This window comes from Stenella coeruleoalba (genome assembly GCF_951394435.1).
Source record: "Stenella coeruleoalba genome assembly, chromosome: 12".
NCBI lineage: Eukaryota > Metazoa > Chordata > Mammalia > Artiodactyla > Delphinidae > Stenella > Stenella coeruleoalba.
The window spans coordinates 56,918,713-56,932,248 of NC_137158.1; the positions used below are offsets into that span (position 1 = coordinate 56,918,713).

The following is a 13,536-nucleotide window of genomic DNA, read 5'->3' on the forward strand; positions in this document are numbered from 1 at the left end:
CCTTCTTTGATCTGTGAATCAACTGTTGTTTTAAATCAATAACTGTTTAATTACCACCTACTAAATCCAAGACCCTACACTAGATAAGTGGCTCCTGCTTTGATGAATGAGACCTTGCAGCAGCCCTCAGAGAGCTTAGAGTTGCATGGAGAAGCCTGGGCAAGGATAGAAAACAACAACACAGAGCAATCTGTGGTAATTACAACAGAAAGCACAAGCAAAATTATGTAACTGCTTGGAAGAAAGCAGGAACACTTTCACATTTGCCACTTATGGTCAGGATTTTATGGAAATGACAGCACCAAGACTAAGCCTTAAAAGATTCAACCAACTAGCACTGAAGGAGGACATTCAGACTGTGAACAGCATAGGACAGAAACAGTGTGTGCAGCTTTTATCTGAATGAGATGAAGACAAATTAAATGGCTGTTCTTAGTATAAGTCATCCTCAACTATAGAGAAAATGATAAAATCCAATTTTGGTATTCAGTAGAGACTTTCTTTGCCCAGGTGAGATATCCTATCTTCCTGCCTCAACAGCTCCTCTGCCGCTCTCAAACTTGCACACTGCCCTTCCTACATCAGCTTCTAGTCACTTGTATATACAAATTCATTCATTCTCAGATTATTTTAAATCAATATTCATGAAACCAGCAAGTTTATTTTTCCCACTTGTCATTTTTAAACAAATAAAAGTTTACTCTATTTTAGTATATTAACCAGTAAAGAAAACTATTAAAATATTTTGTCTTAAAAATTATTAAAGCAACAAAGGTGGTTTTTTTTTGGCGGTGGGGGGGAATCTCACCACATAAAATAAAGTTGGGGAATATAATTTTTGAGTTTATTAGTTTGGAAAGGTGGGAGTAAATGAGGGTATAAAAACAGAAAAGGGGGACTGGTTGTCAGAAATAGTCCCATTAGTATTTATTTATTTATGGCATTGGGTCTTTGTGGCTGTGCACAGGCTTTTCTCTAGTTGCGGCGAGAGGAGGCTACTCTTCGTTGCAGTGCATGGATTCTCATTGCGATGGCTTGTTGTCGTGGAGCACAGGCTCTAGGCGTGCAGGCTTCAGTAGTTGTGGCGCACGGGCTTCGTTGCTCCGCGGCATGTGGGATCTTCCCGGACCAGGGATCAAACCCGTGTCCCCTGCATTGGCTGGCAGATTCTTAGCCGCTGTGTCACCAAGGAAGTCCTCCATTAGTATTTCAAAAGGACACTGGTGTTTGTGGCAGAAGATATTAGTCAGTTTTTTTTCCCTTTTTGGACGCAAGGATAAAAAAAAGTGGATTCTCACTTTTTTAATGGAAATAAGGTAAAAGTGGGGAAATAAGTATTTATTGTTTGGTTGGGTGTTTTTTTTTTAATCTTTTTTTTTTTAATCAAACAGAACACTCTCCTGAGAGAGATTCTAAACTTCTTGAATAGTGAGAACAAGATTTTTTACAAAGCATTCGAGACTATCTTGAATACTCACGCTTCCAGAGTTACAATCCATTTCAGGAAGGAAGGACTCAGTAACTAAACAAGATAGCACCTCTCTGCTTCCCACCCCACACAATATACCCAGAATGATTTGCTAAACAGTAGAATTAGTCAGTATTGTTCTTTTTCAGCTGGAATCACAAAGATCTTCATACAAAAAGCAGAGAGTGAGAGGTTGATTATAATGACAGAATTATCATCAAATAATATTTCTTCAAGCTCCACAATAAAACTGAGAAGCTAAAATTCTGTTCTTAAAATCCTTCTGGTATAAAATGGGCCTGGGTTTGGTTACCGTTTTGGCAGGCTTGTAAGAACACCTTACTCTTGTAAACTAACAATTCATGATTCATGAGGCAAGATCCATTTAAACAAAAAAAACACACATTGCTAAGCAACATACAAAGGCTCACCCACCTCAGAGCCCAGGCCAGCAACCAGGAACCAACAGAGCTGCTTTGTACCTCTATTCCGAGTTCCCCCTGCCTGCAGCCCTTTTCATATTGTAGATTTCCTAAGTGTGCTGATAAAAGGTTAGGTTAGATTTTCTATCATGCATTGTTTTTCCCCATGCACACATTTTTAATGTTACTTAAGCTATGAATTTAATGTTGTAGTTCTTGTGTGTGTATAAATTTATTTTGATACCTTGTAATCATTCTAAAATAAAAATCCACTCCTCTCCACTTTTTCCCAACAAATACAACTCTCTTTCTGTGAAAGATCTGAAGTACCACAAAACTGTCTTATACTCTGGAAAACAAAACACGTGCCACTAGGATAATTCATACAGATACAATTACCAGTAATTTATTCAGTAAATTTCAAATCAAGTACCATGTGCAAGTCATTATTTTTGCCACGGCCACACATGGGATTTTTGCACAGCACATATCTGTAGGTCCTACAGCAGCCTCACTCCAAATCAACATGGTTATTCAGGGAACTGTAATGCCAGTTCCTCTGACCATTCCCTTTACCATAGTGAATTGGCACAAGGGTGGAACCAAACCCAACACATCAGAATTCCCTGCCTGGAATTTGGGGCCTGGTTAAGACTCACTCCGCTAACAGAAATTAGGATATAAAATTTAAGGACTTTCAATGGTCGTACTACTGTGTTGAAAAAAACACTACTGTGTTTTCTTTCTTTCCTCAAAGAAAGAAACATGAAGCCAACACATAAAGAAATAGAGAAATTAAATGAAGATGGCACGGTGAGGGGTTCTGTGTCCTGGTTCTACTTGTTCCAGAGGTCAGACTGCATGCTTGACCTCCCTATGACTTGTTTATTATTCAGTTTATCCTTGGACTTCATTAGATTCCCATGTAGTTTTCTAATACATTTCTTTTCCCCCTCAAACCATCAGATCTTTGTCTACAATCAAACGATTCTTAACTAACAAAATATTGGTCCCATTCGTTATAGCATGGGAGAATGGTTTTTTCCCAAAGATCTCAAAATAGTTTATAACATATCACAGATGTTTTTAAAAAAATAAACTGAGCATTTCTGATCTTTAGAAATGTTAAAAAACTGAGGTTAAAAACTTTAAGGGACTAACATAATAACCTGGGCAGTCAGTGGTATACATTCTGTGCTAAAATAAAAATCCTCAAAATTACTGTGTTCCCTAATCTCTGCGGTTCAAACTCAGACTAGCATACAGTCATCTTAAAACAAGTTCAGCTCTCTCTGGCAGTTAAAAACCCTTTGATGAGTAAAGTTGGGTGTGTTCTTTTCTGAGCACCTAAGATCAAATTAAAATGTCTGGCCAAAAAACCTTGGGAAGTCCAGCTTTTCTGATTTAAAAAGAGGAAACTGAATTTTTCCTCTTGCTTTTTTTAATGAGGATGTGACCACTGGTTAGTAATAACAGCTCTGTGACTAACAATAAATAAAAACTGTTTTCAGATTCTTCTCATGACCTAGGAACACTATCAATCTAAAAATTATAAAAGGAAAAAGAAAAGCTTAACATTTTATAAAGTGACTAAACTCCATGAAACTAGTATGGACAAGTTCTGGGACTTTAATAGTTTTTGTTGTTGTTTCATTGAGGTGGCAGGGACAGGGGAGTAAGAGGAGAAAAAAAAATACAATCATGAGTTTCATGACATTAACATTTATGCCAGTATATAGAGTCAAACAATATATTTTGGAGCAATGTAAGAATTATATATTTAAACCTTATGTCTTTTCATAATAATTTGCTAGATCGATATTTCTGTTTGGGCGAGAGGGTTGGTGTTTTCTCTTTAATAAACATTTCTTGAGTTCTTCAGACTGTAAGAATAGAATGTATAGCAGTGAACATATATTTTAATTCATTTAATCTTAAGGAAAAATAACAGATTAAATTACTCTTAAGAGAACTATAGCAAATAAAATGTGGTACAAACTTTTTATTTTTCCAGCAAGAGAGTAAACATCTTCTGAAGGGAAAGAATGGCTACCACTGAAAAATCACTTTGAGAAGGGAAGTTTAAGCCTGTTTATCTTGTCAAATTAATATCCAGAAGACTGAGGGTAAGGTCCACACCTCTCAAAAATGCAGCATTTAACCTCAAGGCACACTATTCACAGTGGCTGGATAAAATAGGGCTTAGAAAGTAAATACCTGTGGAAGTTCAGAAGGATTCCCTCCCTTTTACTAACAGCTTGAAAAAGCCTATGGCAAAAATCCTGAGGGAATCCTGGTTCTGATGCTCAGTCACTCCTTTTCTCTCAATCAAATCTGTACTTCCTTTGGCCCAAACGACTGGTATCCTCTCTCTTCCAAAAAGGAGTACAGAACATTGAAACTGAGCAGGACCGCGTGGGGCTCCTGGGTACAAATCCTTTCTGTGTCCCCTACTTCTTGATTGTAGGAAATAGGCTTCATTCAGCCTTCTTGACCTTCCCTGAGTTCTGAAGGGCAGATTCTAACAGCTGTTAATCAGGGAAGGGCAGGAATGCAGAAACAAGGAAGGAGCAGTCAAAAAACAATAGTGCAGCCTTGGGGCAGGTCCTGGTTCCTCCTCAAGGAATATATATAACAATATCTTTGAGTCCTTCTGCAGAACCAAGGCCCCCTGCCCAGGTGGAGGATGGCAACTTCAGGCTGAAGGCAAGATTCCTAAAGCACCCCCTGCTACCTCACCACCAACCAATCAGAAGAAAGCCACACACCCTACAGCCCTCACCAGAAATTCTGCCTATAAAAACGTTTCCCAAAAGCCATCAGGAAGTTCAGGGTTTTTGAGCATGGGCCTTCCATTCTCCTTGCTTGGCCCTGCAATAATGCAAGGCCCTGTGGCCCTTGGCCCTGTCAAGGATGCATTTCCCCCTCATGGCCTCCAAAGTGCATTGGTATTTATCAATTCCAGGTTCAGTTCAAACACCAACTCATTTTTAAAGCTCTTCTTGAGGTCCCTCGTTGGAAGAAATACCTCCCAGAGAACACTGATTCTACTCTTCTTTCATTATCTACCACCTTCTACTTTCTATTAAAGCTACTTTTCTAGTATTTTATTCAATCTTTATAATCCCTTTGAAAGCAGCATCTGGGCCTTATTCACCTTTTTATTCTTCCCAGCACCCAAGAGTGGGTCTTGATTATTTCTTAACTGAAAAATTCAAATGTAGCCTAATCCTTATAACTTCTTATAACTCCCTATGACCCCATCACACACCATGCTCCATCGAATGCTTTCTGCTTTGAGAAAATGAATAAAAAGAGTCGGCACTTTCAATACTCACTACATCTTTAAAATTATATAGGAACAAAATCTAACATCTTCAAAAGAAACAGTTGTAGTTTTAAAGTTTTACTGAACATTTCGTCACTTTATCTTGTCATTTGTAACTAAAAAGGCTTTATAACCCATGTTTGGGGGGAGGAGGTGAAAACAAAAGAAAAGCATTTGTTCCTGCATAAGATAACCTTAAAAAGCCATTCTTTCTTGATTTACCTGAAATTAAATACACAATGTTCCAATTTCAAATTAGAACTGTCAAGGAAATGTTTTTCTGTTTTTTTTTGTTTGTTTGTTTGTTTTTTTGTGTGTGTGGTTTTTTTTTGCGGTATGCGGGCCTCTCACTGCTGTGGCCTCTCCCGTTGCAGAGCACAGGCTCCGGATGCACAGGCCCAGCGGCCACGGCTCACGGGCCCAGCCGCTCCGCGGCATGCGGGATCCCCCCGGACCGGGGCACGAACCCGTGTCCCCTGCATCGGCAGGCGGACCCCCAACCACTGCGCCACCAGGGAAGCCCGTTTTTCTGTTTTTTAATAAACTGATAACACTCTGAAGATTTCAGAGCTTTGACTTTTTCGGGTATTCATCAATTTCACCCTTCCATAGGGAGTCCTCCACTTAGCCAGCATTGCAACTGCCAAAGCACAAGTTCTCATTTCAAAACAGAAAACACCAGTAAGTTGAAAGATTATGACCATCCTTTAATGTATTTCCCCATGATGTGTTCTAATGTGCATCAGTACTGAACAGGCATGTGTTAAGGGTGTAGCGCTAGCACTGACTGTATTAATAATAACAATTATTGCCACTCATGATGTGCCAGAGAATGCTTACGTGTTTTACATGCATTATCTCATTTTACCCTCCCCACAGCTCTATGAAGAAAGCACTATCATTATCGCCACAGATAAGAAAACCTAGGGAGGTGTTACATAATTCACCCAAGTTCACACAGCTTGGACACTAAGGACAGTTCTGGGACTTTAGCCCAGGTAATCTGACACCAGAGCTCAAACTCTTAGCCACCATCCTCTCTTACTTGCCTTCTATAAAGCACACAAGAAATACTCTGCAATTACATTCAGTGGTCGGAGAACCACTCCTCTCAACCAGCACACTTCCTGCCATTACTGACAGTCTGAAGGTACATCAAGATACTGGAAAATAATGGCTGTACTCCTTCATAGACAAGTGAAATGTGTTCTCTAGGAAAATGACAGCATAAAAGACAAACATGATTTTCAAAACTTTTCATGACTTAATTATTTTTAAAGATTTAATTAATTTATTAATTACCTCTGTGTTCCTCAAAGTAAAATTTTAAAAATTTTGTCAGTCCCAGATGACTGCCACACCAGAATCAGTCCTTTCTCCTTAACCTCTCCCTCCACCAGCCTCCCCAACTTCCAGTACCAACCACCACCAGCTAGCGAGACAATAAACAATAAAACATTTAGCACTGTCCTTTCCATATACAGTGAAATAAAGAATCATATAAGAATCTGTAGGCACTGTGGACTGTTGAATCTTCTTCCTAAGGATTCACTTGCACTGAGTCTATTCAACAACTGAAGCTGCTTGGAATTCTAGAGCAGGACTGCCCTATCACTGAGCATCATACCCCTAGGCTAGGGGAAAGCCAGCCTAGCACTGTAAAGATGCACATCGTAGTGGACCACTAAAAAGATCTTAGGCCTAACTATCTATACAAACTTTCAGCTTGTTCTGTAAATATTTATTAAATGCCAGGCACTGTTCTGAGCATTCCGAAAATAAAACACAATGAAATATTCAGAGTCTGCATTCCACAAGCAATGGCAGGTAAATTCGAGAATGTAATGCAGAACAGTAGTGGGGATGCACACGTCCCGTAGGAGGAGCTGTAATGAGTGGATGAAGGATTCCAGTGTGAAGATTTGTGGTGAAGAGTCATTCCAGGCAGAGCAAACATCAAGTACAAAATGCCCAGGTAGAAGCAATCTTTCAGGAACCACAAGGTGGTCCACCAGGTAGTAAACCTATGACTTCAAATTGACTACTACATTATTCCAAGCAACTGAGCTAATTACCAACATCAAAATCTATCTGGATTCCTGATAAAAATATTCATATTCCCTGATCCCATCCTACTAATTAAAAAATAATCTGGAAATAAGACCCTAAAACCTACCATTTTAAGAGCAAGGGCTAGACTATGCTGAAACAAAGGTAACAGCACCACTTCCAGAGTGAGAGCAAAAGAAAGTCTGACAACTAAAACCATCCCTATCCAACTCATCTGTAAAATACATCCCCTTACAATGTATTCCAATGCATTCTAGTGATGAGACACAGGGGCAGAGAAATGTTTTAAAGTAAGAGGCATCACTGTGAATAAATAAATATAAATACAAATATATAAATGTGTATATCTATCTATCTATCTATATATATATATATACACACACACACACACACACACTAGAGGCCCTTCTAGAAGTTGGCCTTAGTGATTCAGAATGTAAACTTACTCTACACAACGCAGTGTATATTATTAATTGTATAACTTCTGTCTTGAAAGACTTAAAGTAATTAAGATCAAACACAATTGAGAACATCCACTATGATGAGATACGTTTGCATAAGTTTCAACGCTGTATAAAGTTAATTTTAAATTATGGGTGTTGTTTTCATTTTTTAATTCACTTCTAAGGTATTTTAGTCATAAACAATCAGAATTCAATCCATGTAAGAGATTTTACATGTGATTCTGACGATGAAAAGGTTACTTTTAGGAATAATGGAATCACCTTGATAAATGAATGGGAAATTGGGTATGTTTCTATAATATGAGCAATTTAAGTGAAGAAACTTAGATTTGAAAATAGTAGACTCCACCATCTGAGCTTAGCAATGACTTAAGAAAGAAAAAGAAAAAAGCTGCAAAAAAACTCTCTGGAGACAGCTTAATACAGCTCTGATAGGAGACAAAAGAGGAGAAAGCCTAGTTCTGTACTTGTCAGCCATTCAGTTTCCTCATTGAAGGTAAAAAGGTAAAATAGGGATAGTACCACCTCTCCCAAGATTTGAAATATTATGTGGCACTGAATTCTCAAGTAACTAATGAAGAGCTTAACACAGACTAGGCAATCAACACATGTTAGTTCCCCTTCTAAGTCACCCCCCTTTGAACCCTGTTAGATTTTATTTGACTTAACAAGCATTTATTGAATGCCAATTACATCAGGGAGTAGGTTTTGTTTTGTTTTGTTTTGTGGTACGCGGGCCTCTCACTGCTGTGGCCTCCCCCGTTGCGGAGCACAGGCTCCGGACGTGCAGGCTCAGCGGCCATGGCCCACGGGCCCAGCCGCTCCGCGGCATGTGGGATCTTCCCGGACCGGGGCACGAACCCGTGTCCCCTGCATCGGCAGGCGGACTCTCAACCACTGCGCCACCAGGGAAGCCCTGTTTTTTTTTTTTTTTTTTTTTTTTTTTTGCAGTACACGGGCCTCTCACTGTTGTGGCCTCTCCCCTTGCGGAACACAGGCTCCGGACGCACAGGTGGCCATGGCTCACGGGCCCAGCCGGACCGGGGCACGAACCCGTGTCCCCTGCATTGGCAGGCAGACTCTCAACCACTGCGCCACCAGGGAAGCCCAGGGAGTAGTATTTTAAAAGCTGGTGATGTAATGATAACTAAAGCATGTTACATGTCTTTAATGATGATAAAAAGACAAAAAGAACAATAACTAATGTAGCATAGTAGATACTATTATAAGAGTGTAACAAAACACACATAAAATATTTAATTCTGTTGAAACAAAAAAAAGAAGGGAAACCACAAAGAGGTGACTTTTAGATTTGACATTGAAATATAAGCAAAAACTTGTCATGGGAAAAAGACAAGAAAGGCCACACTGGGAAAAAAGGAGACATTAATTCAGTAAATACTGATTAAGCAGCCTAGAATGTGCCAGGCCCTGGACTGGCACCAAGTATGCCTAAGCAGAGGTCTGGAGATGTGAATATACATGGCATCTTCCAGAAAGAGCAAGTACATACTAGACCCTCCCTCTCCAATGCCTATCACACACTCCCACATAAAAATAAATATTAGTCAACATGGTGATTTTTAAAATATTCTTCATTATTATGCAAATGTTTGGATTTTGTGTTGTGTTGGGAATGTTCTTTAGAGAGGTTTTTTATAAATTTTAAATAAATATACAGTCTTAAAACACAAGTGTCTATTATATCTAAAACATATTTGGAAAACAATACAAACTGTCTTGTGAGCTAAGCATTCTGAAAAATGTTTCATTTAATAAATAAGAGAACAGATTCCAATCTCTCCAACTCAACTAGTAGTCAAGGCTGATGATACCAGAATAAAATCATTTTTTTAAATATGCTTTTAAACTTATCACATGCTACAAATAATGTCAAGAGCATATCAACCGAAAGGCAGTCCTCATTGTGAACTGGAAAAGCTCAAGACATGCTTATCTTGAACCATTAAATAGTCTAGCATCCTACTGGATCTAACTACTTGTTTTTCTTTCTTTTTCAATGAAGCAAGAGTCTCTTATAAAACCTCATTTAAGTGCACAATAAAACTTAACGTGAGATCTCCTTTTAAATCACGGATACCAACAGTAAAACTGTTTCCTTATAAAGCCAAGCGAAATACCCAAATGAATAAGACTTGGCCTAAGGACAGGGTAGAGATTTCGTGGTACCCTGACATTTTCATTAAAAAATTTACTGTTTTCCACCCCCTATCTTTGTAGAAATAGGAGGAAAATGTATTAAGTATTTTCTTACCTTTGATACAGGAAGAAAGGGAGGGAGGGAGGGAGGGGAAGGTGAGAGAGGAGAAAGTGTTGAAAACATAGCCGGTTACAGTTGAATGTAATATAATTTGTTAGAATTGTCATAAACCACCACAGATAACATTTATAACTACTATTTTCAAAGGATTTTGTTTTTAAAACCCCAAACGGGGCTTCCCTGGTGGCGCAGTGGTTGAGAGTCCGCCTGCCGATGCAGGGGACACGGGTTCGTGCCCTGGTCCGGAAGGTCCCACATGCCGCGGAGCGGCTGGGTCCGTGAGCCGTGGCCGCTGAGCCTGCGCATGCTCCGCAAGGGAAGCGGTCACAATAGTTGAGAGGCCCGCATACCGCAAAAACAAAAACAAAAAAAAACCTCAAACAGAAATTCAAAAATCCCACTGAAAAATTTTTGAATTTCCCACAGAAATTCAAAAATCGTCACTTACATAACAGGTAAATTGTGATAACATATTATTGTATGCATATCCTGCTATATTTTAAATAGGATTCAGTTTCAAAGGGAGAAAAAAGCTGCTGACATAAACTAAACTTTTTAGGAATTATTACTGTAATATATAAAATCAAAGTGTGCCTTTGGTGCATTTGAGAATGCAATAATGTAATTGAGAGCAGTTCTTAGAGACAAACTGCTAAACAAACGCGAGTTACTGCTTTTGTAGAACTATGGCTATGTAGCAATTTAACATGCTTTATATAAAATTGTAGAACCTATCCATTACAAACCATAAGATTATCAGCTCTCATCTGAACCCTACAAAAATATGCCTATGTTCCTATTTTCCTCCCAAAATGAAACTATTTAAGGTGGGTCATCAATTCAAGATTTCCAAAGTTGAACTAATATTCTCACAAAGGGCTCAGTTGTGTCATTTGACCAAAAGCATGAAACATGAGATTAGTCTAAACCAATGTTACCTCTAGCATATAGGTATGTTGTGTTTCACAGATACACACACACACATACACATACACACTCACACACACATACATATCAATGTAGTTTATTCAATTTAACTTTTATATTTTTGCTATAAACTTTTATTTAGTATTTATCTTGTTACTTTAAATTTTCTTTCCTTGATACTTTCCTTAAAGTATTCATTTAGCTGATTTTGTAATTTTATTTTATTCTGAGTTTAATATTTTAAATATTTTATCTTTTAAGTATTTAAGTATTTTATCTCTTATTCTTTAATTATTCAATTTCCATAGCATTTTCTAATTTTTTTTTTTTAGAAATTTCTAAGAAACTTTCACCCTCTTTTGAATAGATAATGAGGAAGGCCCGAGAGCAGAGCAGATAGTCACAGGAACACGATCCATAAGCCATAATAGAGAAGACAGAAGGACAACTTTCTTTTGAGAAGTTCCATACAGAGCCACCCACAACCCAAGTCAGAGATCTCCCAGGCAATCCTGGAGACTTTGATCCCAACTATCATTAGCAAGTAGCGGCTGACACACCTATTTTTTAATCCATTTAGACAACAGTCTAGGAACCACACAGGTAAAATCACTCCTTCAGAAGGATGACAAACTAGCCTACAAAACAGCCCAGATGAATTGAAGCGACAATATTATATTAAGTGATAATATTATATTATATTATCTTCACCACCTCTCTGAGGAGACAGGTAGATATACTAAAACCCACAGTCTCTGAGCACAGTTACAGGATGTGGCTTCTTCTCCTGAGCAAACCAGCCAGGATAGACAAGAAGGCATACGGGGCTTTGCCAATAAGGTGTTTTACTTAGTTTCAAAACTACTCGTACTAAAGAGTAAGGAGATACTTCTGAACCTCCCTTCCACCTTTTTTTGGAGACATGTACAATACAGAGGGCAGTAGAGCACTGTCAGCTACAGTAGGGTAGATTTACCACTTAATAGCTATGTGACCTTGACCAAACTGCTTCACCTCCTGAAATCTCAGTTAATTTACTTGCTATATGAGTCAGGCATAGAACTTGCCATATAAATATATACATCGAAGTATTAAATGAGATTGTGCACGTGGAGTATGACTGACCCTTCAAAAGCTCAGTAAACGTTATCTAATTTATTTTTATATATGTATACGTATAGCTGATTCACTTTGTTATAAAGCAGAAACTAACACACCATTGTAAAGCAATTATACTCCAATAAAGATGTTAAAAAAATAAAATACAAGTTTAAAAAAATTTATTTAAAAAAAATCAAATTCAAAGTACTAGAATCTCTCTTATGCTGGTCTATTCCAAGATAAACTTGAATAAATAGAATTATTTCACTTCAAGGAAGGAATTTAAATATTCCTCATGTATAAACCTCATGTGTCATTATTATAAAAAATTTTTAAATGCCTATGGTTGAAATTCTCCCAAATAGATTCCACAGTTGTTTAAAACAATTCCAAAGTTTAAAAATTCCAAAAGCTTGGCTTGCAATAGCCATTATGACCGGGTCTAATATTCTGTGTCCTACAAATGTGTAATTAAATAGCTTCTCCTAAAAAGCAGCTGGACTTTTGAGGGTGAAATAATTTGACTGAAGGCATAATGTACATTTATCACCAATAATGATAATTAAATTTATTTTCTTGATGTAGAAATGATTTCAACATAACTATCCAATGGCTTAGGTCTGAATTTACTATAGTACCCAGGAAGAGGCTGGGCAAAGACCAAGAGTCATACAGAACAGCCTGGGTCAGCTGATGAAAGTAGAAGAAAATGATAGCTTTCTATCTCTCTAGTGGGTGATTTTAAAGCAGTTCCTTATCTGTTACTTGAAAGAGAAATGCTGACCCAAACAATGATTAGAGACTATTCTCAAGGTACAAGTCACAAAGAGTTGATGGATCAAGGGCAGGAGAGCAATCGTGACTATTTGTGAAGTAAACCCCTTTTGTATTGTCACACCTTGGCCAATATGTGAAGCTGGACAAAAATTGTCAGAAACGCCAGTACTGAGAAATTAGACTGTAAACAACCTGCCTTTCTAGTCATGCAATCAAGCTCTCACATAACCAGAAATAAACATTTTGGCATTAGGACTGAATGTAGTTTAAGAAGAGAAGCCAACTAATTGGTTTGCCAAAATGAAAAAAATAAAAGATAAAAAATAAGACAACATAAAAGGCAAGAATTAGACTTCTTACAAGTTTTGGAGAGTCACAGGTAGAGTAACAAAGAATAACCTCCTAGGCGATATACAAAAAAATCATTTGTAAGTTACTCTTTAAGGTCTCAACCAACATTTTTCCAAATCATTTAAAACAATGCTTACTTTCCCAGCATAGCCCCCTAAAGATTGGTAGGCAGTTTAAATCCAGTTTTAAAGTATAGTTTTGAAATTCTGCATTTAAATTAGAAAATGACAGAAAATAATAAAGTAGTAATACTAGCAATTAAAATGGTAAAATAATCCAACTGAAGAAGGAATCTTTCAAAATATATCTATCTCACCTGCTGGAGCTTAAAGAAAAGGAAATTCGAA

General features: G+C 37.8%; 1 protein-coding gene across 5 annotated transcripts in view; it reads right to left on the bottom strand.

Annotated features, from left to right (window-relative positions):
- PTPRK (protein tyrosine phosphatase receptor type K) overlaps positions 1 to 13,536 on the bottom strand; it is a 569,905-nt gene that overhangs the window by 463,870 nt on the left and 92,499 nt on the right. The gene's annotated exons all lie outside the window — the stretch shown is intronic.